This window comes from Marmota monax, unplaced genomic scaffold (genome assembly GCF_021218885.2).
Source record: "Marmota monax isolate L192 unplaced genomic scaffold, Marmota_monax_Labrador192_F-V1.1 WCK01_AAM20220418_F8-fsc00062, whole genome shotgun sequence".
NCBI lineage: Eukaryota > Metazoa > Chordata > Mammalia > Rodentia > Sciuridae > Marmota > Marmota monax.
In genome coordinates this window covers 11,447,674-11,460,845 of record NW_026695221.1, presented here as the reverse complement: position 1 = coordinate 11,460,845, position 13,172 = coordinate 11,447,674, and positions in this window count along the sequence as shown.

Sequence of the window (13,172 nt, the reverse complement as noted above, 5' to 3'; positions counted from 1 at the left end):
ATATTTTTTCTTTTGTGAAATGTCTGGTAGTTCATTTATCTACATGATAATTATGTTATACTTATTTTGGTATTAAGTATTTAACTCTTAATGCATCTAGATGTTAATACTCTGTCAGAAGAGTAGATAGCAAAGATTTTATCCTAATCCATAGGTTCTCTGTTCACATTCCTAATTGTTCGTTTCCTCTTCAGTAGATTTTAAATGTGATGCCATTCCATTTATTAACTTTTGACATTATTTCCTGAGCTTCAGAGGTGCTAATGAGAAAGTTGTTACCTGTGCCCAGATATTGGAGTGTTGACCCTACATTTTCTTCTAGGAGTTGCAAAATTTCTGGTCTATTTTCTAGATTGTTGATCCATTTTGAGCCAATTTTTCTGCAGGATAAGAGTCTAGTTTCATTCTTCCGCATATCAATAACCAGTTTTCTGAGCACCATTTGTTTAAAAGGCTGTCTTTTCTCCGAAGTATGTTTTTGGCAACTTCATCAAGAATCAGATGACTGTATCTGTGTGGGTGTGTCTATCTTTTTATTCTGTACCATTGGTCTATGCGTCTATTTTTAATGCCAGTACCAAGCAGTTTTTGTTACTATAGCAGTATATAGTGTTATTTGAAGTCCAGTATTGTGATGCTTCCAGCATTGTTTTTTTTTTTTTTTTTTTTTTTTTTTTTGGCTTAGAACTGCTTTGGTTATTCTGAGTCCTTTATTCTTCCAAATAAATTTTTAGCACTTTGTTTTCTAGTTCTGTAAAGAATCCCCTTGGTACTTTGGTGGGGATTGCATTGAATCTGTTCACTGCTTTTGGTACTATGAACATTTTACCATAATCTATTCTGCCTATCCAAGAACATGGGAGGTCTTTCTATCTTCTGTCATCTTTCTTCAATGTTCTATAGTTTTAATTGTGTACATCTTTTAACTCCTTGATTAGATTTATTCCTTGGTAATTTTTTGAGACTATTGTGAATTGAATTGTTCTTCTGATTTCTTCCTCAGTAGATACATTATTGATATGTAGGAAAGCTATTGCTTTTTGTATGTTGATTTTATAATCTGCTATTTTGCTGAGTTTATTTATTCTACAGTGAAGTTTTTTGGATCTTCTAAGTATAGGATCATATCATCTACAAACAATGATAATTTGACTTCTTCCTTTTTTAATACCTTTTATTTCCTAATTGTTCTAGTTAGAATTTTTAGTGCTATATTGAATGAGAGTGAGTATTTTTGTCCTGTTTCATATTTTAAAAGAAATGCTTTCGGTTTTTCCCCATTTGTTGGTTTGGGGTTTCTCATGTATAGCCTTTGTGATGTTGATATAGGTTCCTTCTGTCTCCAGTTTCTTCAGAGTTTTTATCATGAATGGGTACTCAATTTTGTCTTAAGATATTTTGCATCTATTGAGATGACTAAGTGATTTTTGTCTTTAATTCTGTTTATGTGGATGAATTACATTTATTGATTTGCATATGTTAAGCCATTTTTACATTCCTGGGATAACATCAACTGGTCATTATGTGCAATATTGTTAGAATGTTGTTGACTACAATTTGCTAATATTTTAGTAAGAATTTTGCATCTAATTTTCAAGAATGCAAGTAACAATTATATGGTTTTACTTGTATTCTTAATTAATTAGTTTCAATGTTGGCATCTAATTATGTTGGCAAGGATGTGGAGGGAAAGATATACTCATACATTGTTGGTGGGACTGCAAAGTGGTGCAACCGTTCTGGAAAGCAGTATGGAGATTCCTCAGAAAACTTGGAATGGAACCACCATTTGACCCAGCTATCCCACTCCTCAGTCTAAACCCAAAGGACTTAAAATCAGCAGGGTGCCTAGGTTGAATCCAAACTTAGCTATTGTGAAGTGAGCTGTATAATAACCATTGAAGTGACTGTGTTACTATAGTATGCTGATTTTAAGTCCTTTGGGTCTGATAGAATTCAGCTGAGAAGACTTTTGGTCTTGGCTTGTCTTCTTTGAAAGACTTTTTATTACTGCTTTTATCTCATGGCTGGTTTTTTGTCTGTTTATGTTCTATTGAGTTTAGAAAGGTATTTGTTTATTTTAGGTTTTCCAATTTATTGCAGCATAAGCATTTAAAAAGTCACTAATGATCCTCTGGATTTCTGTGATGTCTGTGGTGGCTTCTCCTTTTTTATTATTAATTTTCTTTATTTTGGACTTTTCAATCTTGGTTATCTTTTCTATTAACCAACTCTTAATTTCATTAATCTTTTGTATTGTTTTTTGGTTTTGGGTTTCATTCTGTTTTGTTTGGTACTGGGAATTGAACTCAGGGCCTTGCACATGTTAAGTAAATTGTATTGTTTTGTTTTATTTTCTCTCTATTTCACTGATTTCTGCTCTGATCTTAATTATTACCTTTTCTTTCATGCAATTTGTTTGTTCTTCTCCAGGGCTTTGAGATGCATTGTTAGTTTGTTTATTTGGGATCTTTCTGATTTTCTCATGTAGGCACTCATAGTTACAAACTTTCCTCTTAAAACTACCTTTATCATGTCCCAGAGGTTCAAGTATATTAAACCACAATTCTCATTTGATTCTTAGAATTTTTAAATTCCTTCTTCAAAGACATATTTTTCAATCTCCATGTATTTATATTGTTTTGGTATGGTGTTTTTGTGTTTATTTCTAATTTTATTCCATTATGATATAATAAGATGCAAGGAATTATATTAGTTCTTGTATTTTCTAAGAGTTGTTTTGTGTCCTAAAATGTGGTCTATTTTCAAGAAACTCACAAAGTTTCCATGAGCTGCTGAGATCAAAATATATTCAGCTCTTGTTGGGTGAAATATTCTATAGATGTCTGTGAAGTCCATTTGATTTGCATTTTCAGGTACAGTCTTCACTGTGTCTGTCTGGATGATCTATCTATTGTTTAGAGAAGTGTTGAAATCACTGTTGTACTGGGGTCTATCTGAGTCTAAGTACTATCTGTTTTATGTAATTAGGTTCACTAAAGTTTGTACCACAAATATTTATATCATTATATCTTCTTTTGGGATTTTTCCCTTTACCCGTATAAAGTAACCTTCTTTCTCTCTTCTGATTAATTTTTTATTTGAAATCTGCTTTGTCAGATGTGAGAGTAGTTATTTGTGCTTATTTTCAGGTTCCATTTCCATGGTACAAGAATTTTCATTCCTTCACTTTCAGCCTGTGGCTATCTCTGCCTGAAAGATGAGTTTCTTGCAAGCAACTTATAGTTGAATATTGATTTTTGATCCATTCTACTACTATATGTCTTTTAATTGAAGAGTTGAGACCATTTACATTTGGTTTTTTATTAATTCCTATGATTTTGATTTATTTCTAATGTTTAATTTGGTCATGTTTCTTATTTGCTTACCTACTTGTCAAAAAATATTTGTTCACTTGATACCTCTAGGGTTGTTTTTGACTTCTTCTGTGTGAAGTACATCTCTGACTAAAGTTCTCTAGTTTTGTAATCCTAGTTTTTTTTTATTTCTGCTTATCTTAAAAAGTTTTATATTTCTTCTATGATTTGGAAAGATAACTTTACTGGATATTGTATTCTTGGTTAGGTTATTTTCTTTCAAGACTTAGACTACATCACTGTGGAGACCAAATCCTCCTGGCTTTTAGAGTTTAAAAAACCAGAAGTAATTCTGATTGACTTGCCTCTAAGCGTGACCTGACATTTTTCTCTTGAGACTTTTAAAATTCTATCCTTGTTCTGTATGTTATGTATTTTACTCATAATGTGTAATGAAAATATTCTTTTATGATCTCAAGATTTGGGGTTCTGAATGCCTCTTGTATCTGAATGTCCATCTTACACTGAAGTTTTGGAAATTTTCTGTTATTATTTCCCTGGAAGAGTTTGTCCATTCTATTACCTGCATTTCACAAACTTCTTTGATTCTGTGATTCTCAAATAATGTTGTCTCAGAGTTTCTATATATTCTGATCATTGCTATTTTCTATTCTTTAATACTGTCAGAATATTCATGGCTAGCCACTTTTTCTTTCAACTCTGAGAATCTGTTTTCAGCATGGTCTATTTTATTAGAGAGACTTTCAATTGAGCACTTTATTGAATTTATTGTGTTTTTAATTTCTGAGGTTTCTGTTTGGTTCTGTTCCAACATCTCCATCTCCTTATTGAATTTCTCCTTCACATACTGTACTGACTTTCTTAATGCATTCAATTGTTTTTCTGTACTCTCTTGAAATTCTTTGATCATTTTTATAATCATTACTCAAATTCCTCATCTGATATTTCATTGATTTCAATAACTTTGAGGTCAGTTGCTGATAAATTATGAATTTTAGGAGTCGTCATATTACCTTGTTTTTTCATATTTCTTGTATTTTCTGTTGGGTTTTATGTATCTGTTGGAACAGGTTTTCTCTTCCACTATTATGTGGGCCTTTTTAGAGACTGTCTTAACTTGCCAAAATGTCCCTGAGTGATTTAGACTGAGACTCCATCAGAGGTGTGGTATCCACAGCCTTTGTGTTAATTCTGTCTGTTTTTATCATAAGAGTAGATATCTGTGAGTGGAACCTGGAGGCGCACACCTATCCATTTCTACCTGGGGCCTAGTTGTTAGTATTGGGTTTTCTCTCTTCTATTCTTTGTATTGAGATATAACTGAAGTTCTAGTGTGGATAGTTTGTGTGTGAAGCAAGATGTGCTCACCTTTGGCTATATTTATTTAGCTGCAGAGTCTCTATCCTGTAAACTTGTTGTGTCCCTGTAGATTAACAGCACCCAACAGAAAAGGGGGAGACAAATAATAATGACAACAGAAAACATAATATACAGCATTAAAGTAAATATCCAATGCCTACTAAAATACAACACTACCACAAAAACTGAAATTATGGGATTAGCAAATACCAAGAGCAAAAACAATAAATTGTTAAGTACTAGATCTTCCATTAAAGGCAGATTCTGATTCCTGCTAGGTGTCTGGACCTCAGGATGGTCCCAAGAATTCTACTCATGAAGCAGAAGAGCCAATCCTCCACACACTCTGCTGCCCATGAAAATAGCCCTCCCAGGCTTAGTCTCTGAGTGCATCCATACCCACCTATTCAGTTTTCTGACCCTCTGTAGTTGGTCACATAAGCCACCAGACTCAGGTGAAAGCAAGTTGCACTTTCTACCCTTAATTTTTCTGATTTAAATCCCCTTGGGTACAATCTTCTCTGTTCCTGTTTCACTCACATTCTGCTAGGTACACCCTAGGCCACATTTTGGGTGCACACTGGGACAGTATGTCAAGGTTTGCTATGATGTCCCCAGCTCCCGAGGCAGCAAGCCGCAGCATAGCCTCCTCAAGGTGGCTCCTGCCTCAGCTCTGCACTTGAGAGTTGAGAAATACAGAGCACTTTTCAAGCACCATGTCACTGCACAGCCTCTAGATCTCCTAAGTTCAGGCTCCTTTTCTGATGTGCAGCTCTTTCCATGCCAAATCTGTCCATTATGTTTCTATGTGTTATCCCTCCCCTTGGTGGTGAACCAGCACCAGTGATGTTGCCACTGTCACAACTAGCTTGGCTCCAACCCAAAACGCTTTTTATTTCTTGTTCTTGTTCTTTGTTAAATGCACTCAGATTTCTGAGTCTCTAAGACACTCGGACTGTCCAATATTGAACTTTAGCAAATTCCTTCTTTCACCTACCTCACTGAGAAGCAGTACTCCTGCTGCTTGAATTCTTTCTACAGAGCAACTGGAAAAGCAAACTTTCTCTAATCTACCATCTTGAACCTCTTTTCAAGCACAGGATGTTCAACCTTGTTAAAGTCAATGATAATTTAACTCAAAAATCTTTATATTACACTATATTTTCATAAATTATAGAAATGAAAAATATGCATTTCTGGACTTTTGATTTACAGGATTATATCACACTCATCTAATCTGCTATGAATGCTTAGAAATGTTGGCTCTTATATTTTTATTTTATTTATTTATATATTTATACCAGGAATTGAATCTAAGGGTGCCTAACCACTAAGCCACATCTTTAATTCTTTTCCTTTTTATTTTGAGACAGGGTCTCACTAGGTTGCTTACAGACCCACTAAATTGTGAAGGCTGGCTTCAGATCTGTGGTTCTCCTACCTCAGAATCTTGAGCTGCTGTGATTATAGGCATGTGCCACCACACCTGCCAATGTTTTTAAGTGTAAATATATATCTGTGCTTAATAAGAAAAAATTAAATCTTTTTTTGCAAAAAATAAAAAATAAAAGAGAAGACAGATTCTATTTCCATATATTTGAGATGGAATCTGATATACTAACATTTTTTTTATTTTTACTGAGAGTATTGTACATCTTTATGGAGTACATTGTGATACTTTGAGAAATATATACAATGTGTAATAATCAAATGAGGGTAAAAAGCATTTTCATCTGTTTGAACACTAATCATTTTCATGTGTTGGTAATTTTGCAGTCTTCTTTTTTAGAAATTTTTAAATATATGATAGACTCATAACCAAGAGTTACACTACTATACAAAAAAAAACTAGAAGTAATCCCTCCACTGTGTGTTTTGGACCCCTTATTGAACTTTCCCACTTCTTCTCACTCTTCCCCTTCCTAGTCTCTAGTTACCATTATTAATTCTATTTTTCTATGAGACCGACTTACTAGTGTCTACAAATGAGTAAGAACATGTAATGTTTGTCTTTAAGTGTCCAGCTTATTTAATTTAACATAATGACCTCCAGTTACATACATACTGCAAATGACTGGATTTCATTCTTTTTTATGGCTGAATAAATATCCCATTGTGGCATTATTTTTTTAAATAAATAAAAAACACCACATTATTTTATCCATTTATCCATTGAAGGGCATCTGGGTTGATGCCATATGTTAGCTATTATAGTGCAGGAATAAACATGGGGATGCAAGTATCTTTTTGGTATCATGATGTAATCTTCTTTGGATATATACCCAGTAGCAGAATTGCTAGATCATATTATAGCTCTGTTTTTAGTTTTTTGAGGCCATTATGCTTTCCATAATGTCTGCACTAATTTACATTCCTGCCAACACTATGTACCTTTTGTGTTTTGTTTGTTTGTCTTTCTGATGATAATCACTCTGAGGTGAGATAATATCTCATTCTGGTTTTGATTTGCATTTTCCTGATGATTAGTGACATTGGACTTTTTTATAAACTTCTTGGTCATCTGTATGTCTTCTTTTGAGAAGTGTCTATTTGGTTCTTTAGCCCATTTTCTAATAGGGTTATTTATGGAGTTTTTTGTGTGTGTGTGCTTATTTGTGTGTGTGTGTTCTGCTTTTTTAGTTCCTTATATATTCTGGATGTCAATTAATTAGGCTACCAAGTAATTCTAAAGCTGCTATATGTGTAATCACATTTTGAATACAAAATTTAGGCCAGTTTCTATAGCAATTATTTAACAGGTGTATGGCTATTTAAATAGAGACAAAGTAACTGATCTTAATGAAAGTACATGAACTTTGGAAAATGCAGAAGAGCCTTTCCAACAAGTGAAAGTGAAATGGACTGAGATAGACAACACAGGGAGGGGATCTGAGCTTAAGTGCCAGGTGACCTCAGCAGATGCTCCTACACAGGCCTTGGTATCCAGGATTAAAAATAAATAAAAACCTGCTGCTTATATCAAAACAAACATGAAGAAAAACATTAAAAACATGACTTTGAATTTACAAAGAAGATGCAAAAGATTAGTTTTAGTATGAAGACAGTATGTACATTTTTAAACATAACACTATTCTGATTATAATTTATGGGCTTACAAGTAGGGAGTAGAATTTCAAAAACTGTAAAAAGTAATACACACGAACTTAAGAGTGTTTATCTATAGTCAGAAGAAGGGGCAAGGGATGGAGGTCTGTGCCGTTAGCAGGTATAGTCAATCGTGTGTGTATGTGTTTGTTAGTAGAAGTAGCAGAGAATCGAGCAAAATATCTGAGACACCAAGAGCATGACAATATTCAACAAAGAAGGAATGTGCAATATTTTACTTTTAAGAAAATATTAGTGCTTAATATAAAAAGAAAGAGGAAGGAAAAAGTGGAAAGTAAAAAGGGAAGGAAGAGTATTTCATTTTAAGGAAAAGTTATGAAGCTTCAACAAAAAAGATTTCATCTTAATGTGTTTTAGTGTGAATTTAATTTTCATTTCTAACACAAAGGAGTACATCCCTAAGAATTAAAAATCTAAAGGGAAACAACAGACATGTTTATAGTTTATATATTTATATAGAAGGACTTTTCAAACAGGATTCAGAACAAAGCTGGACAGAAATATGGGCCTGAAATCTGAGCCCAAAATGAGTTCCCCTTTTTTCTTCCACTGAATCTCTGAATTTCACACACACTGCAGCGGAATCGGCAAATTATACTACCACCATGAAAGGAAATGCCAAGATGATACAAATGTGCCAGAAAGAAAAAATAAGGCAGAAGCAGCAATAAATCTCAACTACAGAATCAGGCTGCCCCCTGCGGGAGGGGAGGAACGAAGACAATGGATTCTCCTTCCAGGTTGGAGAAAAGGCGACTTTTGAAAGATCCATGCACATGAAACAGGGGTTGTTGAGGAAAGAGTAACAGTCATGGAAGGAAAGCTCAGTTAGCCTGATCCCTTTCTCCACTGCAGAGTGGACTCGCTCAAAGCAAAAGGCGGTCCAGTATTAGCCTCCTCCATTAGCCGATGCTCTACCTTTGGGGGAAAACAGGACAAAAGAAGACAAGGGTCTCCCTTTACTCCCAAAGCAAGGTAGAAGTTTAGTCATTCTATGAGACCTCAGAGAACATGAGCAAAGTCAAGAAAAAAATCTTTCCCTTGCCTTCTTCAACAGTGGTCACAGTAGAAGCAGCAATTTTTTTTTATTAACAATGCATTTTTCTCGTTTTATTTTTAATTGGCACATAATATCTGTGAATATTCATGGGGCACAGGGTGACAGTCTAATATTACATACACAACATATAATGAACAGATCAGGGCAACTGGCACATCATCACTCCAAATTTCTTTGAATTGGAAACATTTAAAATTCTCTTTTCTAGATATTTGAAAATACAAAATTGATTATAATTCTTGTAAACCACAGTTATCCTGCCATGCGGTAGGACATTAAAAGTTATTCCCTTCTGGACCACAATCTGCCAGAGTAACCAGACACCCAAACTGTAGCAGGTCCTACCTGATTGGCCTGAACACAGTACAATCACCTCTACTCCATTTGCCATTCTGTCTGCCTGCCTTGCAGTGTTCAGAAAGCTCTGTCCCATCTTGATTTATAAAGGAGAAGGAATGGGAACTGTGGACAAGTAGCTACAAACTTTACTAAGCCAACACTGATGACATGTCAAGTAAATGACCTGGTACCTTTTCAATCCCTTCGGGTGATGAAAAGAACTTGAGGGTAAATAGGTACCACTACGTCAGCCCAAAACATTCAGTTTCTAAGATTTCTAATTTTGTATGTTCCCTGAAAGGCAAAGCTTGGTATATTGCCCTTTTACATTCCTGTTCCAAAATCTACTTATATCAACTCGTAACAAAATTAAGATTGTAGATAAAAAATGTTGCTATGCCTTTAATCTGTGTTACTATGAGATTCGATGTAGATAGAAAAAGATTTTCCAATGTAAATTGTGCATATGGAGAAATCAACAACATGAGGATAAGAAGGGTGTATATGTCAATATTTATATTTTTAATGAACTACAGTTACAAAACATCCAAATATTCAATAATCGTTAAACAAGCTTTCATGTTGTAAAATCATTTTACATTTAGTTTACTTATAGATTAATTTTTAAAACTCAAATATAGAATTAAAACAATTTTAGATATAAATGTTATTACAAGTAGTTTTAATTAAAAGATTAAATCAGCTATATTTGTTAGTTACATTTGTTAGTATTTGTCAATACTATAGACCTACAAATGAACCATTGATATCACAGCACAAGAGCCAGGCTGCCTCTTTCATTCATTCTCCACTAGGCTGTGCCATTGACCCCAATATCATTCTCGAACTGCAGACAATGTGCTATGTCTGTGACTCATTTTCACCTTGTTGTTAATTATGTAGGTTTTATTAACATAGGTGTAATATATATCATTCTATGCCCTAATGAAAGCATTCTGCATAATTACTAAAATATATGCTATAGAGAAAAATTCAAGCCAAACAGTGTAAAGTTTTTTTTTTTTAAAACCAGGCACTGTGACGAATATAAATGAAAAAACTTAAAATCAGCATACTACAGTGACGTGCCCACATCAATATTTACAGCAGCTCAATTCACAATAGCTAAACTATGGAATCAACCACGGTGCCCTTCAATAGATGAATGGATAAAGAAAATGTGGTACATTTATTCGATGAAATGTTACTCAGCTTTAAAGAAGAATTAAATTATGGCATTTGCTGGTAAATGGATGGAGTTTGAGAATATCATGCTAAACAAAATAAGCCAATTCCAAAAATCCAAAGGCCAAATGTTTTCTTTGATATGCAGATGCTAATTCACAACAAAGTGTGGGGGGGGGGCACTAGGGAAGAATAGAGCTACTTTAGGTAGAGGGGAGTGAAGGGAGGGGAGGGGATATGGGGATAGGAAGGACAGTAGGATGAAACAAACATTATTACCTTATGGACATGTATGACTTCATGACTGATGTGATTCTACAACATGGACAATCAGGAAAATGAGAAATTATACCCCACTTATGTCTGATTTATATCAAAGTGCATAAATGCATTCTACTGTCATGCATAACTAACTAAAACAAATAAAAAAATTTTAAAGTAGTCACTGTTCATTAAGATAGTTCATGAGGATAACATTTCAAACCATTATAAGAGTGATAAAAATATTGGGAAACATATAAATACTTAGCTCTCTGCTCTAAGGGCAATAATTTTAATAAGATTGAATAAGTTCTTAACTGCATCATTATTTTCTAAGGCTATTCTAATAAATCAAAGTTTTAGAACTTTTCAAAATTCATGATATTCATATAAACATAAAAACTGCAGGGATAATGTATCATTATCCCCTGAAAATAATACATTTCCTAAGAGACCTCTGTCCTGAACTCGTTCAAGATAATGACAGAAAGTAGACAACATATCTTCTGCATAACACACAGGAAGAAAATTTTGTAAAGCACAATTTTCTAACTTTTTGTGGTTCTTGAAATTGAACTCAGGGTCTTGCACATGATGGGCAAATACTCTACCACTGAGCTACATGCCCCATTCCAATTTTCTAATAATTTTGTTATGAATAACTCTTTAGTTTAAATTATGGCATTTTTTCTAACAGGATTGGACTACTATGGAAATAGTAATCTGTCTCATTAGAGAGGCTTGACCTGAACTCAGCCTCACCACTCCAGGAAAATGTTCACTATTTTAACAGATCAAGAGGGAAGTTTCTTTGTAGCTCACCCTATTTAAAATAAGACTTATCTACAGGTTCATGACATTTTTCTAGTTAGCTGTTGAAGTCTTATAGATCATTTCTCTGCTATAGAAATCTTGCCCCATACATTATCACCACTGAAGCCCTAATATCAGTCTCACACCAAAACAACTTCCAGAAGCCCTCTCTGTTCCTTCACAGTCCTCCTTTCTTTCCTTCCCATTCCCCCCCCTCTACAGGAATCACATTGGGATCAAGTACTGGGCTCTGCATCTTCAGCTTTATGCCCTTAAGCAAATAACTTAATCATTTCTTCCTCTGGAAATGGTTTAATAGGATTTGTAAAGAATGTAGTATGATACGGTCACCAAATCAAAGTATTCTTCTGAGAGAAAAAGAAGTCAAAATTACACATTGAGAAGAACAAAACCCAATAGTGCAAAATTCATCCCATGTATTTTTATTTGTGTTTTTTAAAGAAGGAAACTAGAAATTTCATTGCAAAGGACAGAAACAAAAAAATCCTGACATTACACATGATACTGTAATCTAAGCCAGGAGAGAATTATTGTGCAATTTTAAAACAAAAAGACACAATCCACAGAAACAAGGAAAATAGGTGAGAAAGAATTTCATTTCTATTTATGAATAAATACAGTCAAGCTGTGCATTCTCATTATGGGTAGGTTTGGCTCTTCCAGCCTCACACAACCATAAGAATAGATCCTTAGTCAAGTAAAGCACACAGATCCATCGTAGTTGTACAGATAAAATTTCAAAATAGAAAACATCACCAAAAGAATGCTGAGAAAAGCTGAGCATGGTAGTGCATGCCTCCCAGAGCTCAGGAGGCTGAAGCAGTAGGATCTCAAGTTCAAAGCCAGTCTCAGCAACAATGAGGATCCAAGCCTTAAAGTTCTTAACTGCATCATTATTTTCTAAGGCTATTCTAATAAACCAAAGTTTTAGAACTTTTCAAAATCCATGATGTCTTCATATAAACATAAAAATTTCAGGGATAATGTATCATTATTCCCTGAAAATAATACAATTCCTAAAGACCTCTGTCCTGAATTGTTCAAGATAATGACAGAAAGTGAGACAGTGAGACCCTGTCTCTAAATAAAATATAAAATAGAGCTGGGGATGTGGCTCAGTGGTTGAGTGCACCAGTATCAAAAAAAAAAAAATGCTGAGAAAGTGGCAAATTTTTTCAACATTGATCTTGTTCACGATTTTTGTCAGACCTTCTGTTTCCATATAGTCACAGATAATAAAACTCTTGAAACAGAAAAGAGTTTAATTGTTTCAGAAAAAATATATATATATGAACTTGTCAGAAAACACACAAATCCTGGATCTCTCTATGTGGAATAGAAAAGGATATTTTAAAAAAAATAAGAAGAAAAGAAAAAATATACAAGAGGAAAAATAGGAGGCAATATTACCTTTAGGTGGGAAAATATATCAGGCCTGTGTCTCAACCTAGTAAGGGAAACACAGACCACATTGGAGCTACCATGAGACTCAGAATGAGTTTCAATTCCAAGAATAGGCCCACACAATAGAAAATGAAAAATACTGAAGTAGAAGTCCTTTCCATACTATAGAAAGAAAGATGAAGAGAAGAAATAGACCGAAATTGAGCTGGAGGACCAGGAGGGGGAGAAAAGACACACAAATGGGGACAGATACTAACGCAGCCCCA